This window comes from Aptenodytes forsteri, unplaced genomic scaffold (assembly GCF_000699145.1).
Source record: "Aptenodytes forsteri isolate BGI_AS27 unplaced genomic scaffold, ASM69914v1 Scaffold79, whole genome shotgun sequence".
NCBI lineage: Eukaryota > Metazoa > Chordata > Aves > Sphenisciformes > Spheniscidae > Aptenodytes > Aptenodytes forsteri.
Window position 1 is genome coordinate 2996050 of NW_008794776.1, and position 24971 is coordinate 3021020.

Sequence of the window (24971 nt, forward strand, 5' to 3'; positions counted from 1 at the left end):
TTTGATGAAAGGCACTCCAAGACGTGGCAAGCTCATTTGACTTTAAGCAACAATTCAATTCCAGTAGTTGAAAACTTTATTCTTTATACTATATGCCTTTGCAGTTACAGAACAAAACTCTTGCATCTTTACGGCACAAGTAACAGGGGAATGAAACTTTCAACCCACAGGAAGAAGCATCAAGCACTTTGCTATTTTTCTTATGAGAGAATTAGTTAGATAGTCTTCCAAACCACGCATAATGACAATTATTTCATATACCTTTTTCCTAAACCTGACATTCTAGCTTTTCATGCTGATAATCTGATCTTGTTCTAGGAAAGAGTCATCATACGTCTAACTTTCTCTCAGAACATATTGCTGCAAGGTTTTTTCCCCATTCATTACCCAAATTGTAGTCTAGTCTGACTGACAGTTGTTATAGCAATGCAGTAACATTGACCAATATACAACAGCAATTAAATAAATGATATCACATTGCTTCATTATGCAAGAAAAGCACTGAAGTGTCTCTAGAAGTTCTTGGGAACAACGAATATAGTCTATTTTATATATATATGTTTGTGTGTGTGTGAAATTCAGCAATTACAGGCAATGTTCTTCAATGCTCGGTTGGTTAGCTAGACACAATATAACTATGTCTCACATAAGATAACATTTGCACAGCATTTTTCATCTCAAAGGATTACCTGTTGCTTCAGCAAACGTCTCCTCAACAGAGTGCTTTGCCCCATGACTACCTAACTCAAGGTCATAACTCGCTAACCCCCAAATCCACAGTTATCTACGTTGGTCAGCCTTAGGGGTGCCAGTTCAGCAGCATCTTCTCAAGAAAAGGTTGGTCTTAAGAGAGGGGATCGGGAGGCAGGAGATGGGAGACAGTGTCCTCAGGTTTGGCTGAGGCAGAGGCTGCTGGTGAAGAAGACACACCTTCCAGCACATCCTCTGGGCCCCCATCCAAGGGGTGCCCCACAGTCTGGGACTATTGAGCAGAATCATCTCCTCAGAGGCCTTCCAGCATGCCGAACATGGGAACAACACCTGGGAGGGCATGGAGGAGCAGAATACTCTACAGCAGTGCTCCCACAGGATGCGTAGGTGGGCTGCCAAAGACAGGGAGTCAGCAAAGAACAAGTTATTTGCGCCTTATGTCTTGGGCGTTTTCTGCTCAGCAAAAACCCAGGGACAGCCCATAGGAGGATTCATTCCCCTGGGTCTCGCCTACTGGAACAACAGGGAAAGGGATGCGTTTCTGGAAATACTGCTGCTCGGCAGAGAGACAATTGCTATTGACTTTATATGCTGGGTGTTTAGGTCCTACAGTGATGGGGAGCAGTATGTAACCTAAAAAAGACAGATGGAGAAGTGCTTCTGGTTCAACTTCCAGCATACATCTGGGTTTTAACCAAGACAGATCAGATGAGAGAGCTTTTTCCGTTTTCTTCTTTTAGAGCTTGCTGCAGCCTTCCAGATCCTCATCTTGTATTTGAGTTGCTTACCTATGGCTCTAACTAGCACCCATTTCACCCTTTTTTCCATGGCTTGTGAAGCCATCGTGGGCAGGATACAGCAGCATTGCTGATAGTGTAACCCTGTGGCTCGTGTCAGAGCAAAGGATTGAAATCATGCTCCCGGCTCTGAAACGGTGATGGGCAGAGAGGGGAGAGAGGGAACAACAGTGGCAATGCCCAATGAGCTGCTATTTTAAAAGCTGTCTTTTCTTTACATTTTTAGACTAAAAAGATCTACAGCCCATACGCTGGGATCAGTCATACTCAGTTCAACACCGCAGATGACAATGAGGTCACAAATAATTAGTGTCTGTCACTCATTTCAAATGTATTGCTCTCACTGCAGAGATTTCTGTGTAAGAAAGAAATTGCTGGGACAATGGAGAGCTGGAATGAACCAGTCTTAGTTTCTTAACCAGATTAATTACTCCACAGGATGCATAATTTTCTAGGAAGAAAAGAGACCACCTATTTTTCACCATAAACCCTGTCACAATGGGAAAATTACTGAAGAGATTTATGTGAGGAACTATGGCAAAGGCAAGATCAAACTACATCTGTGATTATTTTAGTGTCTTTTTTTTATTATTTGCAACACAATTACAGGCAGCTGTAAATCAGGTTCAGCCAAGGTTCTTAAACATAATTAACCTTTTGCCAATTCAAAATAAAAATAAGCAATTGAGAATAATTATACACCCACATTCACAATAGCACAGGTCTGTTCTTAGACTTTGCCTGGCTGTCCTGCCACTTCTGGCAAGGCCACCTCCCCCCCTTCAGCAGCTGTGGCTCTGCTCCCACACCTCATCCCTCTTTCATCAAAAGTCTGCCCAGGTGGTACCCGGGATGCTGGGCACAATCACAAGGCCAGCTCCATCAGCAATGCCACCAGATCTGGTAAGCACTGACAAAACTGCTGCAAAATCTCCGAAATGCCCTTGCTGACCTGTCTCAGTCTTAGGTTGAGAAAGGCTCCAAAGCCAAACTTCTGAGCTTTATCTACACTTAGACCATCTGCACTCTTGAATAACTACACAAAAGTATTCTGGTTCCTTAACCTCCCTTACAAGGAGGGAATAACAAAACTGGCATAGTCACCCAGCAGTTTTACCTGCGACCCCTGAAACACTTCTCTCTCTCTTAAATAGGAAACATAAAACTCATCAGCAAAACAGTTGTTTCCTTCCTTTTCCAATTCTGATTTCTCAGTTGAAAACATCCCTGCATACCTTGTAAGGCAATAAAAATCTTTAGATCCTAGTTTAACCAAGAAAGAAAAAAAAAAAATTCAGGGGCAATAGCAACTCTACATAGATTGACAAAGCTGACTTTTAGCATTTCCAGTTATATCTCTTGAAAGAAAAGAAAAAGGTTCATAGACTCTAGAGTAGATTCAGTAACATAGCTAAAACAAGAGAGCTTACAACTTTTTTTTAAGCTCATTCTATACAAAACCACCCTTTTGGAAGCAGATATTAAATTAGTTGCATCTAATGAATCAGCCCTAAGGCTTCCATCTTGAATTACTGTATTGTGCTAATTTTGCAATCTTGTTCTGTTGCAACTAGAAACTTCAGATGAAGGTTACAGCCTCACTGACTGGCATGGAGGGAAAAATTGGTCTTCCTCCTTCAGGAGTTAACAGTGCATGTTAGAGCGAAGCAGATGCACAAGAAAAGCAGCTGGTTGGAGGAGGAGGAAGAAAGAGGAATATGAGCGAGCTGTTCAACACTAAGCAAAAGGTCTTAGCTCACCAGTTGTCTTGCTGTTTATAGCTCCATCTCAGTGATCTCCAAAAATAACTAAGAGGAACAAGTTTTCTAGAATAACATATTTACATCAGAGAGGCTCAATCGCATAGACAGGGCCTTGCCTGTCATACACACCTAGCACAGCCCAGGGTTGCTCTGATCGGCTGCTCAGCTCAGTACGTTGCCCAGACTGGGTGCTAGAGGAGACATCCTGGGGAGGCTAAGCAAGTCCCTACGGGACACAGTTGCTACAGCCAAGAGAAAAGGTGCCGTGAGCTTTGTCACAATTCCAAATTGAGCTGATGAGGCCCACCAGGCAGATGGTTTGACAAAGAAGGGGCATACAGAGGCTACAAAATGGCAGCAGTAACTACTTTTACAAAATGTTTTGAAATCTCTGGATAAAAAGCACCCAAGTTATTTACTACATTCCAAAAGAAGCAGATTTTGGGCTTGAGATTTGGTATCAGAAAAAGATCTCTTTTTCAGAAATAAACAAAACCCTTGCATACTTTAGCTGTTGAGGTGCTCCAGGATAATGTTTCTGCACTAGCTTGTATTGATTCACATGTCCTTTCATTGGGCTACTGAATAAAAGCAGCCCCCACCGCACAGAAAGTTACGGTACTTGGAGCTCTTTTGCAACTGTCACTGAAATATCGCAGTGCCTCCCAAACACCAGTGAGGCTGGACTCCCAGTGCCCCTTGAGGTTGGAAGGAGTCATCCTACCCACTTTTGGGCAGAAACGATCTGCTGAAAGGTTAAGGAACTCCCCAGGATCGCACAAGATATGGTGGTAGAGCCAGAAATCAAAACCAGTGACTGCCTGAACTCTTGTCCTGTTGTGATTAGTTGGGGAATTAAAAAGCAGCCTCCCTCAGTTTCTAAAACAGGCCTCCTCTGGCAAAAGCTGAAGCATCTTCTGTCCAGTGATTCCCTGTGATGTCAGGAGGAGCTAACGGTGTGGGGCAGTATCATATGGCATCACATGTAGAATGGTATTTCTCTCTTCTCCATCCTATGATGCCACCCTGACTCTGCCAAAATGCTGAGAAAGTTTCACAGCCTGTGCTTGTTCCTCCCTCCCCCATGCTGTATGCTTCATTTTTGCCAACGGATCCCATGCAAATATTTGCCAAAACCAGGTATCTGCCTCTTTCATTGACTCCTGTAACTACTGCCCAAACTATAGTTAATGAAGAAATGACTAAAGAGTGCCTCTCTGCGATTATTGCCTTGGAGAATATAAAAAAATTGTTTTGTCCCACAGGCATAAATTTGCTGAATGCATTAGCAGCTCAGTGCAGCAAAATTAAACCTGGAAAAGTAAAAGTATTTTGCAGTTGCAAGCACAAGGATCAACAATATCCAGGAAAAAAAACTTACTTGAAACTCTTTCACTATTTGACACTATTTCAGTCAACTTTGCAAACAGTAGTATGCAGCATGAGGAGTCAGTAGTGTCTGGTTCATGATTCAATCTAAATGTTAAACAGAGCCTGGCCCTTAATTTCTGCATATCCCAACTTCCCATATCCCAAATCAGTTTCTCCTGCCACCACCCTGCAGTAAACCTACATAATATGTAAGATTTACTGCCCAGGGAACTGATCTGAATTTTGTCCATATCAAAGGCGCTTACTTTCTGAGTTAGAAGGAATGCTGTATGTGGATGAGATTTAGTTTTACTTACAGAAACATTCACCAAATCGCACTCCACAGGTACACAAGCTCCAACTCTCTGCAAAAAGGAGAGCAACAAACAACCCCATCCAATTTAAATGACTCCAGCACTTCCATTTATCTGAAATCCAAAACGCAGTCCTATTTTTTATAGTTGTAATCAAGTTTGCTGCATCCTTGCTTGAAAGATTTATGTCCCCTAGTATCCAGTATCAGCCCCAAGTATCTCTGAAGACATACCAGGGAGAAGACAAACAGTATCCTGTGGCTGATGGTTTCAAAAGGAAAAAAGTACAATAACTTGTAAAGCTGAAGCACTTAATGTGCAGCTTTTTGGCTCTAGAAACTAAGTGGTGCAGTGTTCTTTTACCTTGACCTCATCTCCAGTCCCTTCTCTCTGTTCAAGTGGGAGCCTGAGATAGTGTTTCTCAACCTTCATCCAGAGATGACTGACAATCCTGTAAGACATTTATCTGTGAGAAGACTGCTGAACGGCGGTGAAGGGATGAAGTGATTTGGCAGCTCTGCCTGTAGGAGGGCTGTTCCTTTTCTGCCCACAGAAGCTAGTCAGGCAGAGAGCGTGCAGAATCAGGAGCCTTGGAAATGATGTAGATTAGGACAAATTATCTGGCAAGAGGACTAATATCCAACCTTTTATGTGCTTTGCCCTATGTTTCTTCTTCTTTTTTGAAACGGGAACATTTCCTGGTTGCAGAGAGCACTCTGAGGCACAGCCTATGAATATCTGCCAAGTGCTCAAGTACATTAGATGGAAAATGCCATAAAAATGCCCAGGGCTGTTATCAGCATGTGGGCTGGAAGCTGACCCTTATTCCATCCTACACACTCTGCCCCTACCCTACTAATGTACCAATCCTTAAACCCTTTATAGTAAGCCCTACCAGGGCAGGATTTGGCCAGAACAGCTTTTTTTCTTAGTGTTTTCATAACAAGTAGTCTAGATTCAGGACTCCATTGTAGCAGATGCTACACGAGCCCAGAAAGACAGTTTCTACCCCAAAGAGCTCGCTATCAATGTTGAAGACAAGAAACAGATGCAGAAAGATAATCAGGGAAGAAGACAACAAGACAACATGGATCAGTAAGAGAGGCAGAGGTTGTAGTGCAAGAGTGCCTGTGGATTTCATCCTTGTCATAACAGCAAGAAAACATGTTGTTTCATAGCCCACTGGAGGATCTTCTTTTCTACCCCATTGAACAGATTCTATCCCAACATGCACCCCATACACAGATGGCTGCTTGGGGATGAAAAGGAGAGAATTCCTATGGGAAAGTAACCTAGGGACAGGATTTATAGTCTTCTCCAAAATAGCATGATCAAGATGTTTCTCAAATGATTCCTTTTGTAGAAAAGCTTGTAATAAAAGCTCCCTACTCATTCAGGTTATTTTGAGATGATGAAAGATGGCAGTTCTGATATATGTAAAACATATATGCTGAGAAGGCTCAGCACAACTCCTCCTGTGTCTATACAGGGAAGGAGTCCACATGGAGATCTCTGGTAAAGCTGTTCCATGCCAAATGCAAGGTTCCTAGTGCATGACTTAAGACTTTGAGGAAGAGGAGAGGAATATCTGAGGAAATACAAAGAAAAATATGTAATGGAGGGCCAGGTGTAGGAGACAAACATAGTAGGAAAAACTGTGTTAATTGTCTTGGCACAACGTCGAGAATGACCAAGTCCATCAATGCATACAATAGGCCTTGTTGGGGAAAAAAAGGAGCATATGTCCTTGGAGAGCCTTTTTCTCTCCCTGATGTACTATTCAAAGGTGTTTCACACATGCCACTGCTGGCTTCATCAGCCCTCTTACAGGCATAATTTTTTGTTCATTGGCTTAGCAGAAACAGTAGCATTGCATAGGCTACTCCCTCTCTAGACACAACATTCATTAGTGCTTTTTAACTGGAAGAAATACTGTGGTTTTATGTACAGATATCTAATATCAAAAGTAATTGCTTTTATAGAATACTCATTTGGAGCTGGTTTCCCCTTGAGATGAGAAAATGTATTCTAATTACAACAGATAATTCAGGAGGAGATAAACAGATTGACGACTGAAAGGACCAAGAAATAGGAGCTACACAGACCACTGGGGATGAAGATAAAACCCCACTTGTGAGGTAGAACAGTGATCCCAAGCCTATAGATAATGAAAGATGCCAGAGTTTTGTCAGAGCCTTGATACAAGCAAAATCGATTTCCTAAAGAGCAGGGATCCTTAAACAAGGGAGATCTACATGATCTATTTTTAAAGTTAAACTTTGAGAAACAAAAAGAAAAAGCCTACCCCATATGCACAATTCTAAATTATACATGTGTGATTCTGATTTTTTTTTTTTATTTTAATGATCAAAAAGATCATTCACAGAGAAAGATCAGTTTGTTTTCATTAAATAAATAACAGATGCCAAGATTCTTCTAGAAGTTTTAAAATCCCAGCTGACTTGCGGCTTGTGCTGGTGAAACATATAAAATGGATTTTTCTCTTCAGGGCTTTGGAGGAAAGCCAGAAAACTCCTCCTCTGGTGATGGCATAAATCTGGAGTTGGGAGAAGAGGAGCTGAAACGTGTGGTGTAACTGCCCGGCAGCCCACTGACATTAAAAGGAGACAAAACCTGAGTGTCATCAGTTTGGTATCTGGCCTCTGGCAGTAGCCAATACCTGAGGCTTCAGAGGAAACGAAACACAAATCATAAACCACTTGGCCAATTAAACTCCGCACCATCCCTGGAAGCAGAGTTCCCTTCTGAACCCCATAGGCAGGCAGCTAAAGCCCTGAAGCATAATATTAGATTACCCTCATTATCTTAACTCAGACAGGTAGAAATAGGGCTTAAAATTACCCAGTGCCCTTTAAGAGCCCAGCCACTAATACTGGATTCAATGGCCTCCTGCAGCAATGAATTCTCTGGTACTGTCACGGTCAGAGTGTCACTGACTCACATGAAACGGATCATCTGTATCAATATATTAGATTTTCTTTAATTTTTCCAGGGAAACAGAGGTGAGAACTCCTGGGGAAAGCGATCATTAAAATGATAACAGAGTCATTCTAGAGAAAGGGAAAGGGAGTTCTCCTTGAAAAGCTCCAAGGTGCGAGAGCTAAAACTTTGGGGCTGTTTAATTAGATTCAGGAACAAGCTGCTCCAAGCCAAGTTAAAGGGCTTTCATTTCATAAATGAGGAAAAGATCTTTGAAAAACAAAGAGTTTGCTTGTGTGAATCACAGGTAGGGCAGGGAAGCAGCAGACTGTTGCAGGAAGGGAGTTCTGACTCAAGGTCTGACAGGACGGAGCCCACAGCTGAAAAGACGCTGTTGGATACACTGACATTTTCTTGCACCTACAGAGCTGACTGCACGTCTCTAACCGTTAAAAATACGCCTTTGATTTCTGACGCAATTCTGGATGAGAAATCCCTGACTGGCCTATTCTCAGACCAGCTCAACTACAGCAGTAAATCCCACAGGGTTAGGTTCCATAAGGAAGCCATTAGCTTTAAATACAAGGAATCTTATAAAAGCATATCTATCTAAGTTCAGGCCCTATGCAGGCTTGTACTACTCTAGACTCTATTGTGCTGATATTGAAGTCTAAACTAACCAAAGGCTGTATTCACATCTGATGTTGCCAAGCCTGCCAAATTACTTCCTTTCAGCCCAGGTTTCAGTCAGGCACCCTTGGGACTCTGCCCTGTCTCAGAGGGATTGTGTCCAAGACTAAGCAAGACTCCTCTCTCCCTGCTCAAGGGTGTCTGGCGAGCTCTCGACAAGGGCCAGACAAGCCCATCTCCTGCAGCATCATTTTGCAATCATGCTCCACATTATTTGCAGACATTCATATACCTCCCTGCTCATTTACCTAAACAGTCTGCTATCAAATTAAACTAACATAATCACACAGGCAGCTTTCCCAATAACGAAGTCACACACAACACTTGCCATTTGTATGACTGAAAAGCTCCCGGTTGTTCAACCCATTTTACACAGCAGAGGATGACAGCATTAAACCCAGCCGTAGTAGCTGCTGGAACTCAAAATCCCATCATGCTTGAAAGTAGGATCTCGATTTTCCACAGCTGTGAAATTAGTCACCAAGTCCACGTCTGGCAACGCAACTACAATAAAGAGACACCGTAACACTTACAGACCTGCTGGCTATGTCCACTGTCCTCCCTTCCATGCTGCAAGAGTCACTGTCCGGTGTCTTTGTTGGCCGTGAGAGAATCAAATGATCTGAAAAGGTCCCCAGTTTTGTCAGAGCTGTGCTGGTTCTCCATCTGCTACCTCTCAGTCTTATCATCAGGCATTTCTCCTTGGGAATAGATGGCAGAAGAGATCAGCTGCCATTGAGGACATGAGATTTCGAATACTTCCATCAGATCTCTTCAAGGGCCCACACTTGAAAATCAGTTAATTTGGATATCGGTTTTGACAGGAACCAGAGAGCGCCTTGGTTCCTCCGTTTTCCTTTCAGTGTGGTATTGCCTTATAGGCTCTTTAAAGGTGACATACTTTTCTTTTGCATCATTACACAGCAATATTGATGGCTGGCTTCAAAACATACTCATTTTCCTGACAGACTACCTATTTTACATCTGTAGATATGTGTATTTTTCTTGAACTCTGGGTGCTTCTTTTTCAGGCACATCTTTGACACCTCTCAGGGAGTTTGGCTTGGAAATTTGGTTTGAGATAGAACTGTTTTTCCTCCTCTTTCCTCCCTTCACTGTATTTTCATATCTCATGTTGACATACACTACAGCTGTGCCTTGCTTGTCAATGCCAGGCTACAGTGCCTCCTTCCATCAACCTCTTAATATGCATATGATTTAATTTTCTACCAGCAGGACAAGTCAGTTCAAAACCAAATACAGGACACATTTGAAACAGCAAAAATACAGCCCGGAATCCAGCATCTGAACCAAAATGCTTACAAATCAACAATTTATGGCAGTTTTGAAGCTACAGTGGTTGAAGAAAGTTACTATGCAGGGAGTCCTAATTAGTGAGATAAATTGTCAGCCACATTTATAGCAGATCTATTGGAGGATGCACCACAACTAAAGGGCTGATTCTTTTCTGCTCACAGAGGAGGAGGAGGAGTAGAAGTTGTCCACAGTGCTGGGAATCACACTTGGTTTTGAAGAGCTTTGCTATTGTTTAAGGAAATGTTGAGCCTGGATTTGGTTTTGGCTCTAGAGAGAAAAGTGTTCCCTCTTGAAATTCATAAAAGAAAGCCTATTTAGAAATGAAAGACACAATGTTGCATGGATAGCTTATAACATACAATTAATCAGGGATTTATCAGGGAAAAATAAAAAGAAGTAGGTACTATATTCTCTGGAGGAAGTAAATCAAAGGACGAGATAGTTTTGCAAAAGAAAGGAGAAATTAGGATAAATAGCAATTGTCAATAAACTTGAGAAAATAAAGATGTACTGTTAGGGAAAAAATATTGGCACGATGTTTTATTTAAAAGCAGTAATAAAAACATTGCTTACTTTGATTTCTGCCCTTTCTGGTTTATTGTTGATATAAAGATAAATTGACTCAGACTTCCAGAAGTGGGAAAGCTACAGTCCACTGTTACAGGCACTTTAAAAAACAGCACTGCTGTAATACCTGATTCATTATTAACACGATTGACTTCATTGCGGGTTGGTATTTTTACGAATTGACTGTGACCTACGGCTAGTTTAGGCCCTGACAAACTCACTGCAGGACAAAGTGGGCTTTGTTTGACAAAGGGATGGTGCATTTGGTAACAACATGCTACTTTGATCCACCTATAGAGCATGTTTAAAGCTATCACACGCATATAGAATTCAGAGCATATATAAAGACAATGGCCGAGTTTTTGAAATTGTGGATCAGATGTCTCCAATTTACCTTCCTAATGCCACTGACTGCAATAGTGCTTATCTGGTTTCCACCAAGGCAATGTAAAAAGAAATTCAAGTTTTCAGAGACTCAATTTTTCTTCAAGCTTTCCTTTACTTTATGCAGAAATTCCATAAAAGAATGAATGTTCCTGTCCCCTGATGTGTCTCAGGTTTGTACTTATGACTACATTATGAGATGTTAAATTACACAGTAAAGAGAAATGAAGACAGTGATAGAAGGTGCCTTTATACAGGAGAAGAAGATCCTTCAGTGAAGAGACAGGTATGAGTCAGAATTTGAATTTCAGAAAACTGAGGTCTGAGCTTACAGCTTGGACTCATCACTCCTCAGGGACACAAGGCAGATGTGCCATCCGGTCGCGCTTAAACTTCAGGTCAGACTCACTCTTCCCATAAACAGAAAGAGCTTTCCAGCACCAAATAGTCCCAGTGAAAGCCAATGCTGAGCCCCCTGGGTCATGAAGGGTATCTGATGAGATGAGCAGCAGGGCATGCTTCACGCTGCCTAGCAAAGAGCAGCACAAGATCATTTCTCTGCTCCTCGCCTAATTTAATTATTCAGTCACTACTGAAAGGCAACCAGACAAGCTAGTGGGACCCAAGTCTGCCATTTTAGGAAGCTGAAAATAAAGGAGGCTCTCCTGCAGTACTGGTGTAGTGTCAGGGAAATTTCATGCTGCTATAGTTATTAACTGAAGTAAGCAGGAAAGCAGAAAAAAATGCTTGCGCTAACATATTGCCAATTAACAGAGCAAGCAGAGGAATTCAACGTGAAGATCTGAATCTGGTTCCTTTAAAAGCTAAGAACTTGATTTTGAGTAAAAATGAGTAAAAATCCCATTTGTCACCAATATGATTTTTAGCCTGGTTTGCTAAGAAAAAACAGTTTGCAGGATCATGCTGTCTGCATTTGTCTATCAGTCTGCTTCCCTCTCTCATACCCTCCCCTCACCTCTGCTCGTTAGATTTTGAGGACTGTGTCTAATTTCAGCCAAAGCTTGGCAGACAGTCAGAGGTCTCCAAAAATTACATTTCTGCAAGTGTCACAAAAGTCAACATCTGGGAAGAAAATGGCATTAAAATGTTCCTGCTGAGAGAAGAGGTTCAGTGAAAGATCAAATACGAGAGACCTATTGGAGCTATTAGAGACCACCCAAGAATTCACCTCTGGGATACCAACCCACAAAGTCAGCTTTCTTGCTTTTGCTGCTCAAGGAACTAAACACTTATTTTTAGGATTAACTGAGGTAATTACTGGATGTCTAGGTCTGCTGGATGTCTGGCTGTTATTTATATCATTGATTAACAATATCACGAGGTAAGATGCTGCATAGACTAGTCTGGACTCAGACCTCCTCAGTTAAACAGAGGACACAGATAATGGGAGGGAAAGGAAAGGAAGAGAGCAGAGAGATGAGCTGACACCACAGCTAAAGGGCAAAGGAAAGGCACACCTGGAGATGAAGCCCAGGTCTCCTAAGCCCAGGTCTTGTATTTCAGCAGCTCTAAATATTTTTCTCAAAAGCTAGAACCGAAGCTGCTCCTTTAGCCCCCGGTTCCTGTTTCTGTGAGCTTACACACGCTTCTTGTCAGGTGTTAGTGGCAATGATGAGAACCAGGTTAAGTGATAAAACAGCATGGGTTTTGGTCACAGATTAGGGGATTCCTAATGAAATAATGAGGTATGCCTGTGACCCCATTTAAAACCACTTTCCCTGTAAAGATACCATGTTAAAGAAAATTCATATGGAAATGCCTGACTCACTAAATTAGTACTTCTTCCCTCAGGAAGGGAGAGACACAGACTTAGAGGTGAGGCACCATGACAGCAGGACGCATCACTCCATGCAACTCTGCCCATTTCCTCTGGCATTTATTAAGAAATTAATCCTTCTGATTGTTTATAGTGGGAGTGCTTTTCTCTCCTTACCTTTGAAAGGAATACAAAGCAAGGTATGACCCAAATCCACACAGCCTCATCTGCAGAGTATCAAACAATTTTTTTTTTTTTTAAACAGGGAATTTGTGAGTTCAGTATCTGTCAAAATACTTTTGAAAATAATCAACCTCTCGGTTCACAACCATATGCTGAGACACTTGTATCTAGCACAGAGAAGCCATAGGCGTGCAATATCACCCATCACCCAGATCAGAGGCACCTTCTTCGAGTTCAGGGACAAAACCAAAAGATCATACACTGACTTCTTTTTCTAAAATAAATTTCTATCCAGAAATATCCAGTTTTGTTTTCTGATAGTACAGTATACAGAGGATATCTCAGCCTACCGTCACACAGAGCATCGCAGACTCATGTCTAATTGGTGCTCATCCTGCATTAGCTGTCCTGTCCCTTTGGGCCCGATTCTGATCTTGCTACTACAGTGCCATAAGTAGGCTATGTAAAAGACAGCTTTCATCACTTGAAATTCTGGTCCAGAATAGTTATCAACAACCTACGTTAACATGATTCGTCAAACTGTGTTATGGGCTTTACCAGAATAACCTGTTGTACATTGTGCTGCCACGGGGAACTCCACCTCTCCTTAGGGCTAGAGCAGTCCTAGCATGACTCATGCACGGACCCTGATTCCAGTTCACTAATCCCATGCTTACTTCATCAACTATAAGCAGCTTTAATAAGAAGAATTTTACAAAGTATTTCACTGGTCTCATCCTTCCACAACCTCCACTGTGTCTCTAAGACAGCAGTATTTGTGCTCCAGCTTCTTGTCAGTATGATTAAAGGCTGAAAGATGCCTAAACAAGCCCTGTAACATATGCAAAAATGCCCTCTGCAATGATCAATGTCTTCTCTAACAGCTGCATCACTCAGCCTGTGTCCATTAGCATGCTGGGCCGCACCATCCCAGCCTCAAAGTTAGGCCATGTCTTTGTTCTCTCATGAATATTTCTCCTCCAATTCCACATATCTTCTGTTCACTCGTCTCACTGTGCAAGGAAGACTTAAAAATCTCACTTTGTGAACTTTTTAATGTGTGACAGAAAGAGGGAGACAAAGAATCCAGTTATTAGGCAGATCAGGTTCAGAATGAATCACAGAAGAAATTCTTAATTCCCTGACCTCATCTAAGAGGGCTCTCTGCAGCCTGGCTTAGGGTTTTGCAGGCCTGAAATGGGAACATAGCTGTGAATATGGGAACCATACCAAGCTGACTCTTTCAGAAAACGGGTGGTTTTACATATAACCCCACTGGATACTAGCATTATAAAAGCCACTCCCGTACCAGAATTAATCTTCTGTTGAATGAAAATGCATTGAGCCAGATGGATCTATTTCAGGAGGAGGATCAGGCTGGCACAAGATTAATATCAAAGATTATTGGGTTTCTGTATTCAAAGCTGGAGTAGCTGAGAGCAAGTGTTCAGTGCAGGTGCTGACATGTTCAGGTCTACGCCTAAAGGAGTATCCCAGGAAGGATATATCGAGTGAGTTTGCCAAATACTAAATTGAAGAAAGACAGGAAATTTCTAATTAATACCTGCAAGTCTTTTCACTGCTTCCTACAATACTAGCAGTGAATAAACAAAAGACATTCTTCAAGTGTTGGGAGAGCTGCAACCTCTAGCAGGTGCAAAAGATCATTAAAAAGTGGGAGAAAAGACTGGTCACCAGGAAGAAATACACAAGCAGGCTCCAGTGGAGCATTTGGCTGCCCACATCCCTGTGATGGTGCTGGAAGTCAGAAGCCTAAATCCGTGGGCCTGGATTCTGGGGATTCTCCATGTGACACAGAAATTATGTAACAGAACTACCAAAAAAATGTGGTTTCCAAAGCCAAGGTTAACACAGGCTAACACCTAAACCACTCAACCACCCGTTTTTCCAAGCCAAACCCACTCATTGCTTGTGTAAGTTGTAAGAATCAACTATTTCAGCAGTTAGGCAGCTTAGTATTAGGTTGTTTAATAACTTGAACATGATCAGCTCACTCTTACCTCATACTCCGCTCCCATCTGTTACATGGAGACACCTGCAATCTATCATCATGTCTTAGGATTAACAGCTCTGTGCAGCAAAATCTGTTTTTTTCCTATTAGAGGTGTGAACAGTGCCTAGTCCCTGCTCAGCACCTCCAGGACAGTGCTTGTAACGCAAACAACCCAGGAACGCGTAAGGCTCATCGGCCAGCTGACACCAGCACAATGGGTATCAGCATCCTGCATCAGCGGGTTTGTGCTTGTGGTAGTCACCAGTGGGACTGTGTTTTGCAGATGCAAAATTGTGCAGCTATCAGTAGCCTCATTTTACACATGGCTGGATGACTAGAAATCTGCCTTACAAGGAATATATAAAGCCACTGCAAATTTTAATCCCGAGGAAGACTAACCTTTGGGTTATACAATGTTATTTCAATTGGGGATATTTTCAGTCTTATCACTGCCTTCAGTTCAGTATGCACAGGAAAGAATACCACCAATCTTTTCTACAACACAAGGCTTGTTTGAAAATGAGTTAATATAACAAAAAATACATTTTTATTTACAAAAGCTTCACATCCTAGAGGCATATGAGAGCTGTAGAAAAAATAAATTCGATTTCTAAAAGGGCAGTAAGGCCCCATTGCCAAATAAAATACAAAACCAGCATAAAGAATCCAAATGAAAAACAACCAATTAACCCTATCACCCCACCGAAAATGCCACAGAGACAAAATGAGAAGTCTTGCAGGAGAGGACTTTCCAGCTGTCATGGTGGATACCTTCCAAGAAAAATGAGCTCCTGTGCAACAAAGCCCCTTTTGCTGTGGGAATGGTACGGCAGTACCTTGGCCAGGATGCTAGTCTGGGTTGTGGGAAACAGGAATTGGGGACTGTGTGTGACCTTGCACAAGTTCCAGATTTTGATGCATTCCAAAGTGCTCTAATGTGCTGAGGATAACTTCTCTAGGTGCTAGCATCTGGGGTCCAAGCTTAGTGCTTGCAGTAAGGACCTGCTCTCCCTCCAGGGAGGGATCAAACCTTTGGCTCAGGCTCGGGATGCAGCTAGTCAACAGAGGATGCTGAAAAGGCGGGAATGAAAAGTCCCATCCTTGCTTTGAAGTCTGAAAACATTTGCCCACATAAGACCCACAGCTCTAAAGAATGCAGCAGAGGTCTTATTCTTCATCTAAAGAAAAGGGAAAGTTATATGATCCTCCTTTTGTTTTTTAAACAACATACTCGTGGTCAAAGCATTCGGCTACAATGCAGATAACCCATACGCATTTAATTGCATACGCATGCTAAACATACTTATTCCATCAAATCTTGAGGAAAAGCCTAGTTTTGGATCCCAGTTAGACTCCGTGGGTTAGGCATCGATTTGCCCAGCGCTGTCAAACTGAGACAAAAATTATCATAGGCAGAAGCAGATCTCAAAGCTCAAAAGTGAAGGGCTTCTACCATGCAGGCACTGGCTGAGGGATGGGGGAGCTATGTCCATGGGAGCACAGGCAATAGCTGAGGCGTGGGGGGTTGTGTCCGGCAGCATACGTAATGGACAGGGTGTGGGAAGAGGTAGGTAGATAGTACTGAGCAGTGTTGTGGAAACAGATAAATCAATCTCTGAACAAAACTTGCTCAGATACCAGGAGCAGGACAGCCACGATAAGGCTAATCTGACCTCCTGGTCTGCGTACTTCTTTTTTGCAAAACGCAAACTGGAGCCAAATAGCACAAACGCAGAAGCAATCAAAGACTCCAGTAGTAGGGGTCGGAGGTAGAAACACAAAGCTCACCAGATCTATACTAGAAAGGGGAATCACTCCAAAACCTTCAAGGAAGGATCCTGTTCTCAACCGTACTAAAGTGGTACAGGGACACATTATGAATTCATCCTTTATACTACACATACATCATCATAACTAGCCAATATACTGTTCATCCTGTGGCAGAAGTACCTTCATTTGGCCAAATTTACTACTGGAGTTACTATGCTGATAACTACTGGCTGTGCTGATGCTTCTGGATCAATAACACAGATGAATTTAGGCAACTGACTTCAACAGAACTAAGTGCATGGGTGAGCTGGGGAGAATTTGGATCATTGCTGCAGGCATAAAAACCTATTTGAGCAAGTTACCCCATCCAACCAGCAATATCTGTCACTGTCCACACCACGCACTGCTGACAGCAGAACAGGAGTTGGCAGGATCTGCGGTTTGCTTAGAAAGCAGTGTCGGATTTGTACCTGACTTAGATTCCTGACTAAACACGACTGCTGACTGTATCACAGACATGGTTTTTAACAGTTCTCCCCAGGAACAATAACTAGTAACACACTGGTAATCCCACGGAGACCAGCTCTGTGCTTCCCGAGTCTATGAAGTCTCTGACAGAGGATACCCCTCACAGGTATCTCTGCATGACTATACCACAACCCTATGTGAACCTCTGTAGGTAGTACTTGTGTTTCACAGTATCTGAATATTTAAAGACCTTCACAGGAGAGAGAGACCTGGCAGGATCCATTTTCTTCCCTGGTCAGTTTATCAGACATTAAAGCCTAGTTGGTAGACCTTTTATGCTGCTTGTATGAAGCAGTGATTCAAATGCAACTCTAGCAAACCTGGTTTGAGTCATGCCTTATAAAGTGTGTGAGACCCTTACACTAGTGAGCACTTATTCTCATGAGTACTCCAGTAAAGGCAACTGGATTGCCTGTATAAGTAGCTCTGAAATGTGAGTAGAAGGTAGATAACCGAGTTCCACGGCTGCCTTTTGCCTACGCAGGCTCAGTTTTTCTCCTCTCCCTCCTGCCGCGGCTAATTGCCTGAAGAGGGGAAAGCAGTGGTTTGTACAGCCAAGGAATTGTCCTCCTGGAACGGAGTCCAGTGGCACACAGATAACAAAGGCCTTTACATCAGCAGCTTCTTTCCACAGACATGTCTTGGCCTTGCAGAAAGGAAGGAGGCATCAGGGATCAGCTGGGGGGTAGCATGGCTTTTGCCAGTGCTATACTATTTTACAGTGGCTATTCAACCCAAGGGAGATACTGGCATTACAGCAGCCTCTTAGGCATTTGCTCTAACATTTAACCCAGGAGGTTAAGACTGAAGCAAATGCACTAAAGAACCCAAACGCCCAACGTGTTCCTTTATATTTTGGGCATATTTCATCTACAGAGTTTGGGTTATTTAGATGTGATTTCCAAATGATGCTGTGAAATAGGTAACCCTCTCCTGTAGTATTCTGACACCAAATACCTCTGCCTGACAGAACCATTTTTAAGTAGCAGTGCTCAGAGAAACTGTTTCAAAAACCTTTTCCTTGGTTTAGTTTTCTTAATCATTGCCCATTCTCCCAGGATGACATGCAAATTACAGCTCAAGTATTAAAAGCATAAATCAGACTGTGGTGGCAGGGCTTCTAGAGAACGGCTCCATAGGAGGTGGTGCAAGGCTTAAAACATTCAGAAATCTATATTCTCACCTTTTCTAAAAATGTTTTGCTCATTTACTTAGATAACTCTTCAGCCTCTGAGAAAACTAGGCATCCACACTCCTCATGATGACAAAGCAGAATCAGTCTATTCTCTCCTCAGCAGCTGCCATTGGACTCTCCTCCAAAGCCAGTAATCAAGGACATACTTGAAAAAAAAGATGTCTATTAGGCCTTTTGCCATTTGTCAGAGATTCCCAGAACTGGCCCTTTTCTACTGCATTGTTTCACTAAGGACTGCCCTCACTGAGGATACAAAACAATTCATGGTCCCAGGCTCATCCTTGGCTTGAGAGCAGATCCCTCAGAACAAGTCATCCAAGTAAAATAAAGGGAGAGGCAGGTAGCCACACCTGCTTCACAAGACAGCATTGCAAGACTGGGCAGAACGCACACAGAGTAGCTTAGCCTGACGGCAAACAGCAAGCAGGTTTACTGTATCCCAAGGACACCCATTTCTTCATCTTACTACAAGACCAACAAACTTGTCTATACTTATTGAAGTGAGCCCTCTCAACACACACGTCAGAAAGATGGCATAAGAGGCATAAACAAACAAACATACACAATTATTCAGAAATGAAATGGCCTAAGAAATGCAGTAAGAGGGGTAGAAAACTGGTGTGAGAGCTCCTCTGGATGTTCCACTGGATTTCCCACAGAAAGTGCTGCTGCACTGTCCTTCCATGCATAGCAATGAGTCCAATTTAGCTAAACCAGGGGGAATAAAAAGCTAGCGCAAAGAACCACAGAAGCACAAGCCCACTTCCCTCACCGTGGGAGGAGAATGTCAAACAGAGGGATAAGAAAGCAGAACTCGGCTCCAAAGTACCACTTCCCTGGACATCTACAGACTTGCATATCCAGACACAGCTCACTCCATTTAGATCTACACCCCATTTAGATCTACACCAGATCAGAGGTGTGACATCACTTCAGCAAGCCAGCTGGTGAAGCTCAATTTGAAGAAAGGACCATTTTGCCACAAACAGTAATCCCATTGTCAATTCCCTCTGTTTTAGAGGACCTCTTGTTGATGTAAATGGAGGCCCTTTCCCACTGCTTCAGAGTTCAAAAAACCAAGGTCAGGGAAGTCATACAGATTATCCATGCCACACTCTTGTACGCTACCAGTGTGGATAGTGTGGGCAATGAAAGAAGACGGAACAGAAATTGGAGGTAAGCCAACACTGAAAAGATGAAGCCTACCAAGCTTTGAAGCTATCTTCACCAGGTGAAATTCCATACTCTTCAGCGTACTGGAGAGTTTGCAAATAAGAACTCGAAAGCCTAGCAGATTAGACTGAGAAATAAACTACAGAACCAAGATTGTCACCTTCATCCCCAGCAGTACTACCATGCATTTAAACACAAAGTAACCCCAGCTAAATAAGAGGACCTGAGACCAAGTTGCATCATGCTGCTCCCTGATTATCCCTTCTGTTCCATAAGTCAAGCAAATCTTGGCTCAGGAGATAGCCTTGCTACAGGCAATTTTTACGCTCGATGTCCTACAGGACTTGCTGAGTAACCAGCAAGCGTCAGTTGCACTGTAGCTTGTCTCCAAAACTGTCTGGGAAACCTGGATATTCAAGAACAACTGAAAGGATAAAAACTGTAGGGCAGAAAGACAATTTTTAATCTGTTTGCATCTACTGTGCTGTCCTTGAAATGGGTTTTGCCTCCATCTATGAGGCTTTCAGATATTCACAGCCATTTCAATGGCACCATAGCTATGGGTTTTAGGAAAAGCAGACACAAATCACATACACACCCAATTAGCACTTGGCTGCTTTAGCTCTGTGCTCTCAGGAGAAGATGACTTTGGGTCAGTGGGAGGATCTCTTTCTGGTTTTCATTCTCAGAAGCTAAAGTTCTCTTATTTCAGAGGACAGTTTTGATCAATAGGACTACAACAAGTTTGGAAGCTGCTCTGCTGTCATTGGCTTTCTTCCTTCCTGTTATCCAGAACATCCCAGGCTCTTTTTCTTTTCTTTTTTTTCCCCCCCTTTCAGTTTGTTAGTTTAAAATAGGTGATGGAAATGACTACCAAGTGAAACCCCACAAATAATAACAATAATAAAAAAGTATGCCAAGTATACTGAGAAAGAGAGACTGAGTACCCATTAGTAAGGTTAGAGAGGGGCATTAATAAAAGGAAGATTTGTTAAACATGACTCATTTCTTTTCCTTCCTTTCATAAATCTTATTTCCTTGGAGAACAGCCATGCACTCAGTGGCTGGAACTGCATTCTTAAATGATGCTCTTGGTTTAACTACTACCTGCCTTCACTTACTTAAAAAATAAAATAAACAAAAAAACCCCTAAACTCAAAAAACAACCCAACCTCCCACTATCAAGGGTATTAAGTTAAAGCCAGGTTTTCTAATCTTCTAAACCTGTATGGTGGTTACAGATGTGCAACAACCACGCTGCAGCTCTTCACTAGAAAGAAGACAGACCTATATTTGCTTTTCCAACTCCAGCCACATCTACAAAGAAATGGAAAGAAACTGAACTGGAATATCTCCTAAAAGGCAACAAAAACAACATCAGTCAAAGATTTTCTTTCCACCTCTGTAAACATTGCTTTTAATCCTATATAGTACAAAAGATTCAAGTTCTACACAAATAGATGAGTCAATAATAAAATTACCAGATGATTTTTCTGTCAAAATAAGGTTTCTTCCCAGCTACAGACGCACATTACGTAAAAAAAGTTACCACTATATGAAACACAGAGTACAGGGGAGACTTTAAATCACTGATGTGCTGCTGGAAAGGAGATATATTTTTTGTATTTGCCAGTACTTTGAAGAGTTGAATGCAATTTTGCCCATTTTACAGAAGAGATTTACCCTCTTTTTTCTACCAAACCTTTAGACCTTTTCTTCCTAAAATGCCTAAATAGAGTAATACTATTCCGAATATTATGTTATATTTTTATAGGGGTTATCCAAATATCGACTCACGATGTTTTCTTCTCTCATTTTCGGGAATAAAACCTTGGCCTTCCTGAAATCACTGATTATGAGTTTCCTCAGCTACATAAATCAAGACTAACATAGCTAAAGCCAATGTGAAGTGGAAATCAGTGTTTTGGACTTGACTTGCAATACCGAAGGTCAGGCCTGTAACAGCGTTTACTTACCTAAGCTTGAGTAACTGATCCAGAACAATTGAAAATACTTGTTACATGCTGTGTGGTAAACAGATAAACTGCAGCCTAACTTAAAAATAAAAGCGAAAGGAAATGTAGCTGGTATTTTTCACACCTGCCTTCACTAGGCCCAACCTTGCATTTCTTAAAAAAAATCCTCAAAGTGAGACCACATGAAGACGCCTCTCACCAGTACAAGGACAGCACATGGCTGAGAGCAGTCCCCACAAATAAGTTGCTACTTTTGGAGATAATTATGTGCTGATTTTGTCAGATGCATGTTAGCATCCGACCATAACCAAATCAAATAGAAATAGCTACAACATGAGAATCTTATGTGGGTATGAGAAGGTGCAGTTTCATTAATGCAAGGCTGGCAGTCACACTTAATCTTCCCCCGTGCACACGTGGCTTTACCTCTCTTCTCTGCAAAGGAATTACTCTTCAACTGAAAGTTGCCAGCTGTAAAAGCTTCTTTTTGACAAATCTGATGTGGACAGTCGCATGATTCATTTGCAGCCTGTTCCCAACCCTTACTTTCAATATGGAAATTTGGAATCATTTTCAACCAGCCCCAAGACTATGAGGAATCAACTGTCCTTTAAAAATACTCCTGTACCTTTTAAGTATGCAGATTGCTAGGCTGAATTTTAAATGCAATCACTCTGCTTCCCGTACACTCTAAAAATCAGGAGTCACAGTCTGCACCTAGGACCTGCTATTTCCATCATTTTAGGCCTGTGTGCTGCAATTACGTGAATTGTTGTGCTGGTCTTGGCTGGGATAGAGTTAATTTCCTTCCCAGTAGCTAGTGTGGGGCTGTGTTTTGGATTTGTGCTGGAAACAGTGTTGATAACACAGGGGTGTTTCAGTTATTGCTGAGCAGGGCTGACACAGAGTCAAGGCCTTTTCTGCTCCTCACCCCACCCCACCAGCGAGCAGGCTGGGGGGGCACAAGAAGCTGGGGGGGGACACGGCCGGGACAGCTGACCCCAACTGACCCAAGGGATATCCCACACCATATGGCGTCATCCTCAGCATATAAAGCTGGGGGAAGAAGAAGGAAGGGGGGACGTTTGGAGTGATGGCGTTTGTCTTCCCACGTCACCGTTAGGCGTGCTGGAGCCCTGCTTTCCTGGAGATGGCTGAACACCTGCCTGCCGACGGGGAGGAGTGAATGAATTCCTTGTTTTGCTTTGCTTGCGTATGTGGCTTTTGCTTTACCTGTTAAACTGTCTTTCTCTCAACCCACAAGTTTTCTCACTTTTACCCTTCCGATTCTCTCCCCCATCCCACCGGGGGGAGTGAGCGAGCGGCTGGGTGGGGCTTAGTTGCTGACTGGGGTTAAACCACGACAATTGTCCACTGTGTTTCCCCAGCCTCCCCCCTGAAATGCATGTACAATATAAAACCCATTTATCATACTGGAAATTGCTATTGTATTTAATCTTCCCAAAGAGAGCAAATTCAAATTATGATGCGTAAAGAATGATAATCTGCCAAATTCAAGGGAATACTCCAAACTTATCCCTCCACGTCTGCAATAGAACAGGTCAAAGAGGTCTAATGTAGAAGACATGGGTAGGAAGACACGATGTGAGCATACATAATGAGAAGATGAAAACTCTCTTAATCTTTGCAGATTGAATGAAATCTAATTACATGCTATATTGATTGTTGTGTATTACTGGAAAGAGACAGTGAAAAGGGAAACAGGCAATTTTTACAGTGAAATTGTAGTCTGACCCTTCAATTGCTTTTGGCATGAAAGGTTATGCTCTAGTGGGGGCATCAAAAATTCTTTTTCCTCTATGGTAAATCATTAGCAACAGACTCAGATGCAAAACTGATTCTGGGAAAAATTCAGTCAATGAAACCTTTTTTATTTTTTCCCCTTTACAAAAAATAGAGGCAAAGGAAGAAAATACCAAGGTGTTATCATTATGCCATTTCATGGATTGCTGCTAAGTCTGTCTGGCATTAGTAATGTGTTGACTGACAATAAATCATATTTGTCGATAGAAATATCATAGTAAAAATGCAAAAATATATAGATTGATTAATTAGATCTAGAATAACTCAGTTTTTCAAAATAAATGTTATACCCAAAGTCAAATATTAAGAGGTAATATAAAGTCTCACAAAGGAAATTCCACAGACACGTTTCATTGCTTTCCTTTCCCTTTGCACGCTCCATCCATTTACTTCCACCAAAACCAGCAGCAACTGAGTGTAAAGAAAGCTTTCAAAAATACTATTTTTCGAAGTTGATAGAAAACCAAAGCGTGAGCCAACTGAAAACTATTGTTTGGGTGTATGTCTGCAGGACTCTGCAGGGAATCACAGCAGTTCTCATTCATTCTATTCTAAAAATTCTTGTTCTGCCAAAGATAACTGCAAGGACCAGCTTTCTGTTGGCTTTCATGCATGGTCCTCTGCGTTGTGCACACACCTCCACAGGCACTGTATGCACAGTTTTTATTCAGACTGAAAAGTTAATGAGTTCTTTAGCGATCAGTTTTAGGTTGCCTCTTGATACACCTGTAACATTACTGCTTGTGTTTATTTTTCCTTGCAGAAGGTACACTTTCAAGCAACATTTATTTGATTACATGAAAACAAATAAGTTTGACAGAAACAAAATTCTGTATGGCTGCAGCTGCAGGGCTGGTCTCTCACAGAAGTGTCTTTCTATTACACTGGATCTTAACAAAGTCCCTAGAAAATCCAGGTAAGGTCTTACCAGTTTAGGACTAATCTGAATAGAAGAGAAAAATGAAATAAAAGAACACTGAGACTTTATTACCAAAAAATATAAGATACTTAATAGGTGGCTCTAAATTTGCTGATCTCAAAACAGAAAGAACCAAGAGCAGAAAATTGAGATACTGAGCTGGACAGACCTACTGTAACAGTAACATTGAGCTGGACTCAAACTCCTGGTGCTTGCAGGAGTTCTGGGTATGCAAGGAATTCTCATTCCTTATGAATAAAATCTGTCTACCCGTGTCTGTCTCTCCCTATAAAAGTGACTTTGACCCACCTCATTAAAAAGTAACATCCAAGAAGGCCTCAGATAACTCTCTAACCTTGTGATAAAGCAGTATACAGGATAACGTCTGAGAAACCTTGCTCGACACTAGGATGAAACTGCACAGCTCCAGAGCAGAGTGTAATACCAGTCTTTCCGTGAGACGTGGTAGACCATTGTCACAGACAGGCTCCCTTGAATCTCAATGCTGCCAGAGCAGCGTTATGCCCATTAATGGCATAAGTAACGAGTCATATTAAAAATGGAATACCAGTGAGTTAAACTCAAACATAGACACTTGATCCTGATTTCACTGACAGTGATGCAACTCTGATGATTTCAGCGGAGCACCTCCTAATTTTTTTAGGACTTTTTGGTTTTGTTGCCACAGGATGGGTAAAAAAAAAAAAAAAAAAAAAAAAAAAAAAAGGAAAAAAATTTTTTTACAAAAAGATGAAAAA

The 24971-nt window shown here is 42.0% G+C and overlaps 1 protein-coding gene across 1 annotated transcript in view; it reads right to left on the reverse strand.

The window, feature by feature from the left end:
- GALNT9 (polypeptide N-acetylgalactosaminyltransferase 9) overlaps positions 1–24971 on the reverse strand; it is a gene marked incomplete at its 5' end in the record, with an annotated part of 156020 nt that overhangs the window by 128839 nt on the left and 2210 nt on the right. The window lies entirely within an intron of this gene.